This window comes from Cucumis melo, chromosome 8, assembly GCF_025177605.1.
Source record: "Cucumis melo cultivar AY chromosome 8, USDA_Cmelo_AY_1.0, whole genome shotgun sequence".
Classification (NCBI taxonomy): Eukaryota; Viridiplantae; Streptophyta; class Magnoliopsida; order Cucurbitales; family Cucurbitaceae; genus Cucumis; species Cucumis melo.
The window spans coordinates 20,659,137-20,670,151 of NC_066864.1; the positions used below are offsets into that span (position 1 = coordinate 20,659,137).

Genomic DNA, 11,015 nt, shown 5'->3' on the forward strand with positions numbered 1-11,015 from the left:
ATTTTTCTTGACAAAAAAATTGCGTCGTTAATTAACAACATAATTTGTGTATCATTAGAAGGTTATCCAAATAAAAAAAAATATAGTTTTTCTCTTTCTTGACACAAATTTAAGGTGTCACAAAAAAAGCCTTAACTTTTCATTTGCGACGTGGTTGCTCTTTGCGCCTTATCAAAATTTTTTCACCGCCGTCTCTCTCGAACAATCCAACCGATCGTCGCTGTTGTCTCCCCATGCCATCCACCGCTCGCAGACATCCGTCATCTCCCCTCAAATTGATTTCTACCATCGTTAAAGGAACCGCACCGCAGACGATTTTCGGCCCCCGTCGTCTTCCTCCAAAGTGTCGTTAAAGCTGTCATTCCTGAAATCGGTTTCCGACCTCTGATTTCCAGTCGCAGATGCTTCAGCCTCTGGTTTCTGATTTTGACGTTGCTCCATTTGGAGATTGCTCCAATTCCCCTTCATCAGATTTTCCCCTTTTCTCCATTTGGACGTTGCTCCAATTCCTTCCGGTGAGTTCATTTTCTTCAATTTTTTTCCTTTTAATTTGTTTTCGCTTCCATGGTTATTGTTGTATGTATGTAATATATCTTGTGTTTGATTTCTAGGTTATTCCCGCAATTCACTTTTTTAGAGATTGTTTTCCACTTTTTCGGGGTTTGGATTGATTAATTTTTGTTCTCAGATATAGTTTAGGTTTAGGGATTGTTGAGCAAACTGGTGATTATGTTATTGAAGTTAAAGAGTTTAGGTAGAACAATAAATGGAAAAAAGGAGAGTTGTTCATAATGGATTTGATGGGAGGATGAAGAGAGGGATTGTCACTACTACAAATTTGGGTTTTAATGACGTAAATTTTGCATCATAAAGACTTTCAACGACACAATTTTCGCGTCATTGAAGCCACTGTCAAGAAGACTATTTAACGATACTTTGAAAAATATGTCATTAAATATGCTTAGATGACACCAAAATTGTGTCATTAATACCTTTACCTTGATGAAATAAATATGTCATCGTTATCTATAACTCGACACCAATATATTATCATCAATACCCTTACATTGACACGCAAATCATGTGTTATCATTATCTATACCTTGAAACTAATCAAATTCTAGCAAAAATAAATTTGAAAAAATACACCGTTCACAGTCTCAAAAGGGAAGAGAAAGAGAGGAAATTAAAAAAAAAGTTACATTTGAAGACCAATTTGACATAATCGTTTCCTTAGCTTTTTTTCAACCCTTCCAATTGATCTCAATCTAACATATCCTCTAAACAAAATTCTCCTTTGCTTTTATAGGGCAGTGAGGGCAGGGATCGTGTTTTGAGAGTGGAGAAGGTGGGAGAGTTGTGAAGAGGGAGAGGGAAAAAACCGTGGGAGAGAAAGATGAAAAATAGGGAGAAAACTAATGTTCATTTTTTTTTTTAAAAAAAGAAAAAGTTAAATTCAAATTGAAATCCAACTTTCAAAATAAAATAAAAATAAAGTAAAATAAAGTAAATAAATAAAATAAATAAAATAAATAAATAAACAAAAAAAAAAAAAGTAAAGGATAAAATGTTGTACCTACAACCTCTTCGAATTCGAAGATTACCTTCCTATTGCATAAAAAAAGATTGTTGGAGTTTTTGGGAGAAAAATGATAGAATGGAGAGAGAAGAGTTTTGCCAAAATGAAATTTAGAGAAAATTTTAGTAAAAATTGGAGTTTGATTGATGAATTTTGAAAGGGTAGTGGTCAGTAGAAAAAATAAAACATAAAAGAATATGTAGGGAATATTAAGATAATTTGTAACAAAAATCATGCAAATTTAATTCACAAACAAAAAAGTAGAAATAAAGGGAAGAAACACTCAAACAAGTTAAATACCCATTGCTCTCTTACCTCCCCTTCCATTGGATAACAAAAAAATGTTGGAGTTTATTCTTATGACGCAAAATATATGTCAAGAAAAATTAAATGACGACGCAAAAAGTGTCATTAAAAATTTCTGTATTTGTTATTTTTAATGACACATTTTACTTTTATCCCACCCCTTTTTTATTTTTAACAATATTTTGATTACTAGTGTTGTTTAAACGCAAATTTATACTAGTGATAAGCCAATATATTGATGCTAATTGCTACAGTACGCCGTCTTCCCATGTTAAATGGCATGACTAAAAAGAGAGCCAAAACTTAAAAAGGAAGAACGTTCTTTTCTTCAACACTTTTTTTCTTCTTCTTTTACCTCTTTTTATTCAAATGAGAAACAGTCGATCATAATTTCATTGGCATTTTGAAATTACAAAAGAGCACAAAGCCAATGAGAGTACCTTGAAGCTAATCGTTTGTGCAATGAGAGAGGTAAGGTTGTAATCACAAAAAAAGAAAAAAAAACCCCAAGATAGAGAAGTGTAGATACGATGTGAAAATGTTGTGTAAATTCCGTTTCTCTATTTTGAAAAGTACGACTCCATATAAGATCGCCTTTTCAAATTATATCCTCAAAGCCACATGGCAATTAAAGGATTTTAACACATTCATCTCCAAAATATAATGATTGGGCAAAGTCGTCGCAAAACACCAACATGTACATAATTGTTTCAAAGGTTACCACAACAAATTAAAGGACGCCCCAATTTGGAGCGAAAACCATCCAAGGGGTCTTTTTAAGCTTCTGTGGCTAACCCTCCTATACAAAAACCGAATCTTCTTGGGTACATAGTGCCAAAATGTTATAATAACAAAGATGATCACTGATTTTTCATCTTTGTTCACTTTTGGTCGCATTCCCAAGTCCCAAAATTCATATTCAACACAAGCCTCCTTTTGGCTGGAGAGAGCAAATAATCTAGGGAAAGCAACTTTTCGGGGTGTGACCAACCCAATCCTTACAATCCATGTTATTAAACCGCTTTTGTAGGACTATGATAAGTGCTATAACATAGTATGAAGATATGACTTATGTATATGCTGCTAATAAAACATTTGATAATGATTTTATCAAAGCTATAATTTGTTTGTATCCCAAAAATAAATAATGTGTTATCTTTTTAACATATAATGCTCTATTTTTTAATGATATAATATAGTATTTAGAGTTATAATTGTATGCTATAACAATGTTATTATTGTCATAATAACCTTTTAAAAGCATTTCTTTTTTGGTATATAAATTTTTCTATAGCTTTCTACTAATGGCTATAAATGTTTTGCTCCCAATATTTTGTAAATTAGTTAGATTTTTTGATATGTCTCACTGTGGGCTACTCATGTTTAATTGAAATTCACACATGAAATACCTCATACCACATCAAATACTATAACTTCCTTTCATAAACTATTAACATTACAAAATAGAGTAAGTTTCTTACAATTAAGTTGTCAAAACTCCAAAATTATACAAGCTTGATAACAGTATTCAGTCAATGTAATAATTACAAACACAAATCAATTCTCAGAGTACACATCACTAAGTGTTAAAGAATCATGCTGTCATGTATGTAACTGGGCTGTCGTAGCCAGTTCTTTTTTGCTTTGGTAAATTATCATTTCACCCGCATACGTAGAATATAAAACATATATCATATCAATGTATAGATATTGAAAAATAAATAATAGTGAATTTAAATCTAGGGGTGTTTAACTAAGTAAAATAGTAATGAGTAGCTTTTTCTAGAATAGTATATAGATCAAAATATGTATAACACGTTGTTTTGGAATTTTGCAAATATGGCAAAATTTTTAATTCTTAAAATATTTTTTATTTTAGTTTGTTATTATTCTCAAACTACCCTTAATGTATTTCTTCTTCCACATTTTAAAAGAAAACGGTATTAGGTAGTTTTTTTTTAGAATGGTATATAGCAAATATGACATACAATTTTAAAATTTTACAAATATGTTAAAATTCTCATTTTTGAAAATATCTTTAATCTGAAATTTGTTACTATTCCCAAACTACCTTTCAAGGTATTTCTTCCACCTTTTTAAGCCGTAGTCATCTTTTCTCCTACGTCCTCTGCAATTTAGCTTTCCTCATCCATAGATTTCAAATGGTTTTTAAAATCGACAAGGAGATGTTTTCATTCGTGAATTGCTTGTCAAGTCATTCAAAATTTATGTGAAGATAGATTTCTGATTTAGAGTTTGTCCTTCATTATTGATTATTTCGATTTCGTCCTTGTGGTTTTTGCAGTTCGATTTTTTGTACTTTACAATGTTTTAAACAACTTTTGAAGTTTTATTTCTAATTTTGCTTCTTTTTTTCTGGTTTTAAAGTTGATGTACTACAGTTAGGCATCCATGAATTCTTTTCTTTTCTATTGTATTAATATTAATTTTAGGATATCAACGATACATTATTGATTTGCAATCTGATGTATAATGGTTGTTGATCCGAGGAATTTACTTCATCTATGATTATTCTCTGCTTTTTTCGATGTGAATTTTGGAGTTGAATATGATTTCTAATGATTGTGTTTTATTAAGTAGGTTTTGTTTTGGCTTTACTTTGTATGTCAATTTTGCATATCAATGTTGAGATGTACTTATATTATATATGTATTAGTTGCTTATCATACTTACTAAGTGATTTTCATTTTTTTCAAAACTTTTGCAGTTCATTGTAGTTATGGTTAAGTATATAATAAATTTTGTATCATGTGTATCAATTGTATAAACCAGTGCATTATTAAGCATATGAACGATATAACTCAATGTATAATCAAGTAATAACAACAAAATATATTAGTAGAGTATATCAACATATCAGTAAAGTGAATCATTATTAAGTATATCAATCAAGTTTACAAGTGTATATCAATAGTGTATCAAATGTATCAATAGGACTTCAAATTAATCAATCAAGTATATCGATGAAGAATACTAAGTGTATCAAACATATCACGTGTATCAAGCGTATCAAATTCGTTGATATACCTATAAATGAAGCAGAACAAGTTTATCAGCAGTGTATCAAACTTATCAGTGAAGCATTTAAGTGTATCAAACTAATCAAGTGTATCAAGGTCTAGGGGATATCAAATGTACCAAGAAGAATCAAATGTAACAAGGAGCATTATAGGTGTATCAAGTGTATCAAAGAGTATTGGGTGTTATGAGTATATCAAAGTCCAAAGTGTATGAAGAAGTATCAAATGTACCAGGTGTATCAATAAGTATCAAATGTATAAGTGTCTCAAGAGGTATCAGATGTATATCAGTAACGAGGGCATTTGTGACATTTTACATCTTGTATATGTGGGCTGAACTTTATTTTTGTCAATTTTGAAAACAATAATTAATGTGTGCGCTATGGACTTAATTATTATAACTTGTTTTGTTTTTTTTTTTCTGTTTTTTTTTTTAACAAGTGGCCCATATTAAGTAGCAAATAACACCATACATAAATCTCATTTGCTTTGTAGCTGCTGTTGCTAAGCAATGCTAAACAATCAATTCAAACCACACAAATATCCATGAGCTTTACCACAAAAGTAATAGAAATTATCAAGATTGACCTCTGTCCATATCATGAATCAGATAAAATTGATGAGAAAAGATGTCTCATTTGTAAATGATCAAATAAGTCCAGTAAGATTTAACAATCATTGAAACTTAATATATGAGCAACCCTTTCTCTCTTAAGCATACAATTTCATGTAAGTGGGTCCATTCTTATCCAAAAACACTCTCCAAATTAATCAAAGCTATCAAAAGGAATCCCCTCCTAATTCTAATATATTACAGAGAGAGTGAGAGAATATCAATATAAAACCACTATTTAAGAGGTCAAATGGAAAGAGACACTATAAAGATCAAGGTAACACTTGTGCGCATATGGTCTCAAAAAAATGAAGCAATAGAATAATAAAAGCAAACGAGGAAAGAAAGCTTGACTGAAATATATTTCAACGTTTTATATCTCACCTTAGCTTCTATCAAATTGGAAGCTTGAAACTTAGAAAATTCCCTGCATATATATTCACAATAAAATGTCAAAACCAACCAATCATCAATCTAACAACCACATAGTTTGCATCTATCTCATACTACACGAACCTATTTATACATTTACCAAGTAACAATGGTGATTCTTACCGCAACAAGATTATCTTACAAATTAGAAGTTTGAAAGTTTTTTCGTTAACTCTTCATAGCACAACCATATAAACATATTAATTGTCTTCTCTAAAATACTTACATACCATTATATACCAAATAAAAGTATTAGAAGGAAAAAGATCGAAGAAAGAAACCAACAATGAGAAAATATTAGGATGATCTCAATGTATGTATACTTTAAGGACAAAAGAAAATAATTCAAATTTCATGAAATTCCAACGTCTCAACTGTTCAATATGGCAAAAGTTCAAACACATATGGTGGAACCAAAAAATGTCAATTTAAAAAGAAGTTTTAACAGTGAAACTCAGAAAAAAAAAATTAAAAAAAAAAAAGTCTCAAGGAAACTTAATTAGAAGAAACCTCATCCAATAGCATTGAAGAGTTCCCACATATTTCACTTCTAAGGAAAGGTTTGAAGCCAACTATCTTTCGGGAAAAAGCACTTTGAAAGAGCTTGAAGTTGCCCAGTTGGATGAAGTGAAGGCGAGATTATGAGATGAATTGAGTCAAACAATGAGAATGAGTTTGTGAGTTGTTGTTTGAGGTGAAATCAACATTGAGATCTACAAGGCTCCATCAGAAGCAAAACAAGCAAAACAACATGTACCTATCACACTCCTTGGAGCTCCTTCCCTAAAACCCGAACCTAATTCCAAAAGGGGGTACGAGGGCTGGCAAACATTGCCATATCTTGACAACACTCACCAACAAACTAATCTGTCTAACCTACTAACTAGTAGTCACAGCAAAAATGCATGCTTGAAAGGAACATCAACACAAGCTACATGCTTTTACTGTTAACTTGGACTACTAGTTGCAACTTTCGTGATACATTAGTAGAAACTTAAACATGATAATAATCTTTTCACTAGTCTGACCCACAACTTTAAAACTTTAACTATAAACATGATCATGCTCACTCTAAACCTAACTTACAAATCCAAGACTAACTCCCATTATATTCTAACAATTTCTATCATTCTGATTGAATTGGCAGCAATAAGTTCAGCATTAGAGAATGCACAATCCATACCTAAAAAGCGAGGAACCATTTGAAAGGATAAGTTAAAAGACATAGTGACTGACGACTTTTATAAAACATGATTTCTAAACTAGTTATGCATAAATCTTTGGTTTATAGAAACATTCAAACACTTGAAAATCATTTCATAAATATGATACTCGATACATTTGGTAACATTTCATAAACATCATTAGTCCATTAAACCACAACCTGTTCTTAACATGAAACCAAGGTGACGGTAACACCTCATCATCAAAAGACGGCCTAGGTGACGGTAACGCCTCATAGTCAAAAGACGACTTAGGTGTCGAAACACCTCATTGTCAAAGACAAACTTCTCTCAATATAGGAACAATTTTCACTGTATCCTTCTCCTCATAGGCACAACAAAGTGTACCTTCCCCGATGTATTTAAACATAGGCTTGTCAGCCTTTACATCAATGGCGAATTAACAAATATGTGTGTTGATAACTTGTAGATATATAAGTTATTATAGCCTTTTAGATAGAATAATAAGACTAAAACACATATGAAATGTGTCAAAACGTGTATCTTATGTTGTAAATTCATAAATATTCGGAAATACACACTTTACATAAGCAATCAAGCTTATTTTACCCTGTTTTTAGCGTCTTACGGCAGGATTATGAACAAAAGAAGAAGCTAGAGAATCACAGAGGAGCTCGCGCAAAGCCTAGGAGAGAAGACCACATCAGAACACGAGAAGAGGTTTACTAGAAGACAAAAGTGGTAGTTAGAGATGATGTGACTGTTGGGTTTTATGTCCTAAGGACTCATAGATGTAAAGATAATACATTGACCATTATTAATAAAGTTCTATTATTACAATTTCAATAAGTGTTATTGATTTTATTATTAGTTTTCTCTTAATAATCTAAATACAATAAACTATCATCCTAAGTTGGTTGATGAGTCTTGAACAGTATGTAGAAACATACAAGGATCAATATTTGAGATCAACTTAAGAGTCTATAGTATAAGAATAAGGCTGGAACCTTATCTTTGTAACACTATAGATACGACTCACTTTGTATTTGATACAAACGCAATGATCCAACGCGTTTGTGTAGGTGACATGCGAGTGAAGGTATCCTATGTAATGAGTTTTCATAAGATCGGACCGCAAAATAATAATCACTAGATGTAACTCCATTAACTAGTTAGGTTTCTATTTCATTAGGATGACCTAGGCAACTTAGTCTTAGTTTTAGGTGTATTAAGAACTCCTGGGTGCGAGAGATTGTCCTTTGATTTGTACAGGTGAGAGTGGCCAGATTGCCAACTCAATATGCTTATCATTTTGGGCACAAAATCGAGTAGGGAGCTGGGAACATAATCACAGAAGATAGAATTCACTCATTCCCAACTTTAGGGTAAGTAGATAAGTGTTCCTTAAATGGTGTCTCCGAAATTTAAATAAAGGGTCCTACTTTCTCTATGGCACGAGAAGGGTTTCTGATTAGTGGTTGGACCATAAACAGATTGTTCATTAGAGGAGCATCGATATTTACGGACTAGAAGTAACCCAGGGGTAAAACGGTTATTTGACCCAACTGGTGTTACGAACAGTTGTGAATGAGTAATTGGTATTGATTTATATCCATGGACATAGAAATATATCTATAGTGAGTTGAGCCAATTAATCTCATATTGTTGTAGCTTTTGATATGTAGGTCCATTAGGTCTCCTTCTTAGCCCATAAAGGGTAATGAGATTTAATTGTATTGATTGTAATTAGAAATGTTCAGATTTACTTTGAGAATTAATATAATGTATGGTGATACATTATAATATAAAGTTTATATTTTAATTAAACTTTATTATATAAATTTAATTTTGGATATGATTTGAAATTAATTTATGAGAGAATAAAATATTTGAATGAGCTCAAATATTAATATTTAATGTGAATTAGATCAATATTAAAACTATAGGTTAAAATTTAATGTGTATATGATACATATTAAAACTATTGGTTATGAGAGAAATTTATATTTCAATATGATTTAAATTTAGATTAAATTAAATATAAGATATTTAATTTATCAATTAATTAATTGAAGAATTAATTAATAATTTAGTTTAATTTTATCTAATTAAATTAATTAAATTAAAACTATAGGTTATGTGAGAGATATTCATTTAAATATGATTTAAATGAAATATTGATTAAATATGATTTAGTTAATTATTAAATTAAATAAATTATTTTTAATATTAATATTAATTTAATAATAAGTTATTAAATTAATAGGAAACGAGAGTGGTTTTCCCACGTTCCCATTTTTTCTCTCAACTTCCCTCTTCTTCAAGGAGATATCGAGTACCATTTCACAACAATTATGAGAGAATTTTGATAATGCAATTCTCTCTGAAAAATTTCCTTCCAATTGATTCCGACAAACCAATCTCTAGCTCAGAGAATAGGAAGGTCTCCAAGTGGTAGTGTCCTATAATTGGAGATTGGCAGATCTAGAGTCATGAATGAGAGTAAGTGTTCTGCCTCTTCTCTGTAATTTTCTTTTAATTTGAAAGAATGCTTAGCCTGTAGGAAATCTTTTCTATTATTTGCCAATGTATTTGGTATTTTTAAAATCCTAATTAAATTGAGTTTATGGTTCTGTTAAATGTTTCACTATGTAAGGCTCTTATCCCTTTAGTGACTTAATAAAGAGGCAACTTTCGACATTGACATGATCAGAAGATTAGATTTTCGTCTAAATCTGCCTATATAAAGGATTCCATCTCCATCAAGAAGGCAGGTCCGAATAGGCCAAAAAGAAGGTCTGAGTGGACCAGAAAGGTCGTTCGTGTGAAGAGCTAAATGTCTATGAATCATCTAAAAACTAAAAAGTGGTGGAAAGGAACTTGAATAGGCGAATAGGCGAAATTGGCCGACTGTGTGTAAAGTCATATGTTGATCTTCAGCCAAAATTTAAAGTGTGGTGGAAAGGAGTAGCCTTTCTGCCATGTGTAAAAAGTCCTCTACTTCTTCTCCAACCAGGCTGTGAGTGAGAGCTTAGAGTTTGAAGGAAAGGAAGTCCATTTCTTACTTTCCCTAACTTGTAAACAATTTTCATTCTCTTTTCTTCTCATTTTTGTATTCCTTGTAATGTATGTTGTTCATATTGTACAATGGCCTAAGGCCTACATTCTTTAATATATATTGCATGTTTATACCATTTCAATCCATACATCTCTTTATTGTTCATCGTTCAATGTGTTATTTGTAGTTTAGTCTTGTGATAATTTGTTCATAAGTTGCTTTACTTATAACTCTTATCGTGTTGGTTAAGCTATTTTCATCACTTGGCCAGTGCTTGTCACCAACTACCCAAGAGGGCAAGTAGCAAGGATATGGCTAACGCGCGTCAGGAGAAGTTTGGAGACAAACTGTGACGAGATAACTTCCATCATTCGTACCCCGAAAGGAGGACAAATGTGGACAATAGGTGCCGAGAGGCCACTGTCCTTAATCACGAAGTTCTATACATTTTATAAGTAAATTCTTCTAGATATATCTCACATAACTAGGTTGAGTTGTTTGTGCCCCGAAAGGCAGACAAGTGTGGTGTATAAAGACTCAAAAAGGAGCCCGCCTTAATCATAAACTAGTTATGAAAGTCATATCGCATCAAGCCTTTCATGGTACAATCGCCTAATCATGCATAGACATTCATCCATCCCTTCTCATACAAGTTAGTTTGCATCTCCATCTCGCATCCATCTAGTTTCTCTTTTACAAAATCTTTAGAGCACATAAGTAGTTCAATTCACATTCATTTATTCATTATTCATTATTCTTTTATATCGTCTAATTGATGAGTAAATCCTAGAACTAATATTTA

The 11,015-nt window shown here is 31.6% G+C and overlaps 1 long non-coding RNA gene across 1 annotated transcript; it reads left to right on the forward strand.

The window, feature by feature from the left end:
- Window positions 1-60: 60 nt before the first annotated feature.
- Window positions 61-1,568, forward strand: LOC107990567 (uncharacterized). The gene is made up of 2 exons (XR_007823248.1): window positions 61-515; window positions 612-1,568. It is a non-coding gene; the product is annotated as an uncharacterized LOC107990567 (long non-coding RNA).
- Window positions 1,569-11,015: the final 9,447 nt, after the last annotated feature.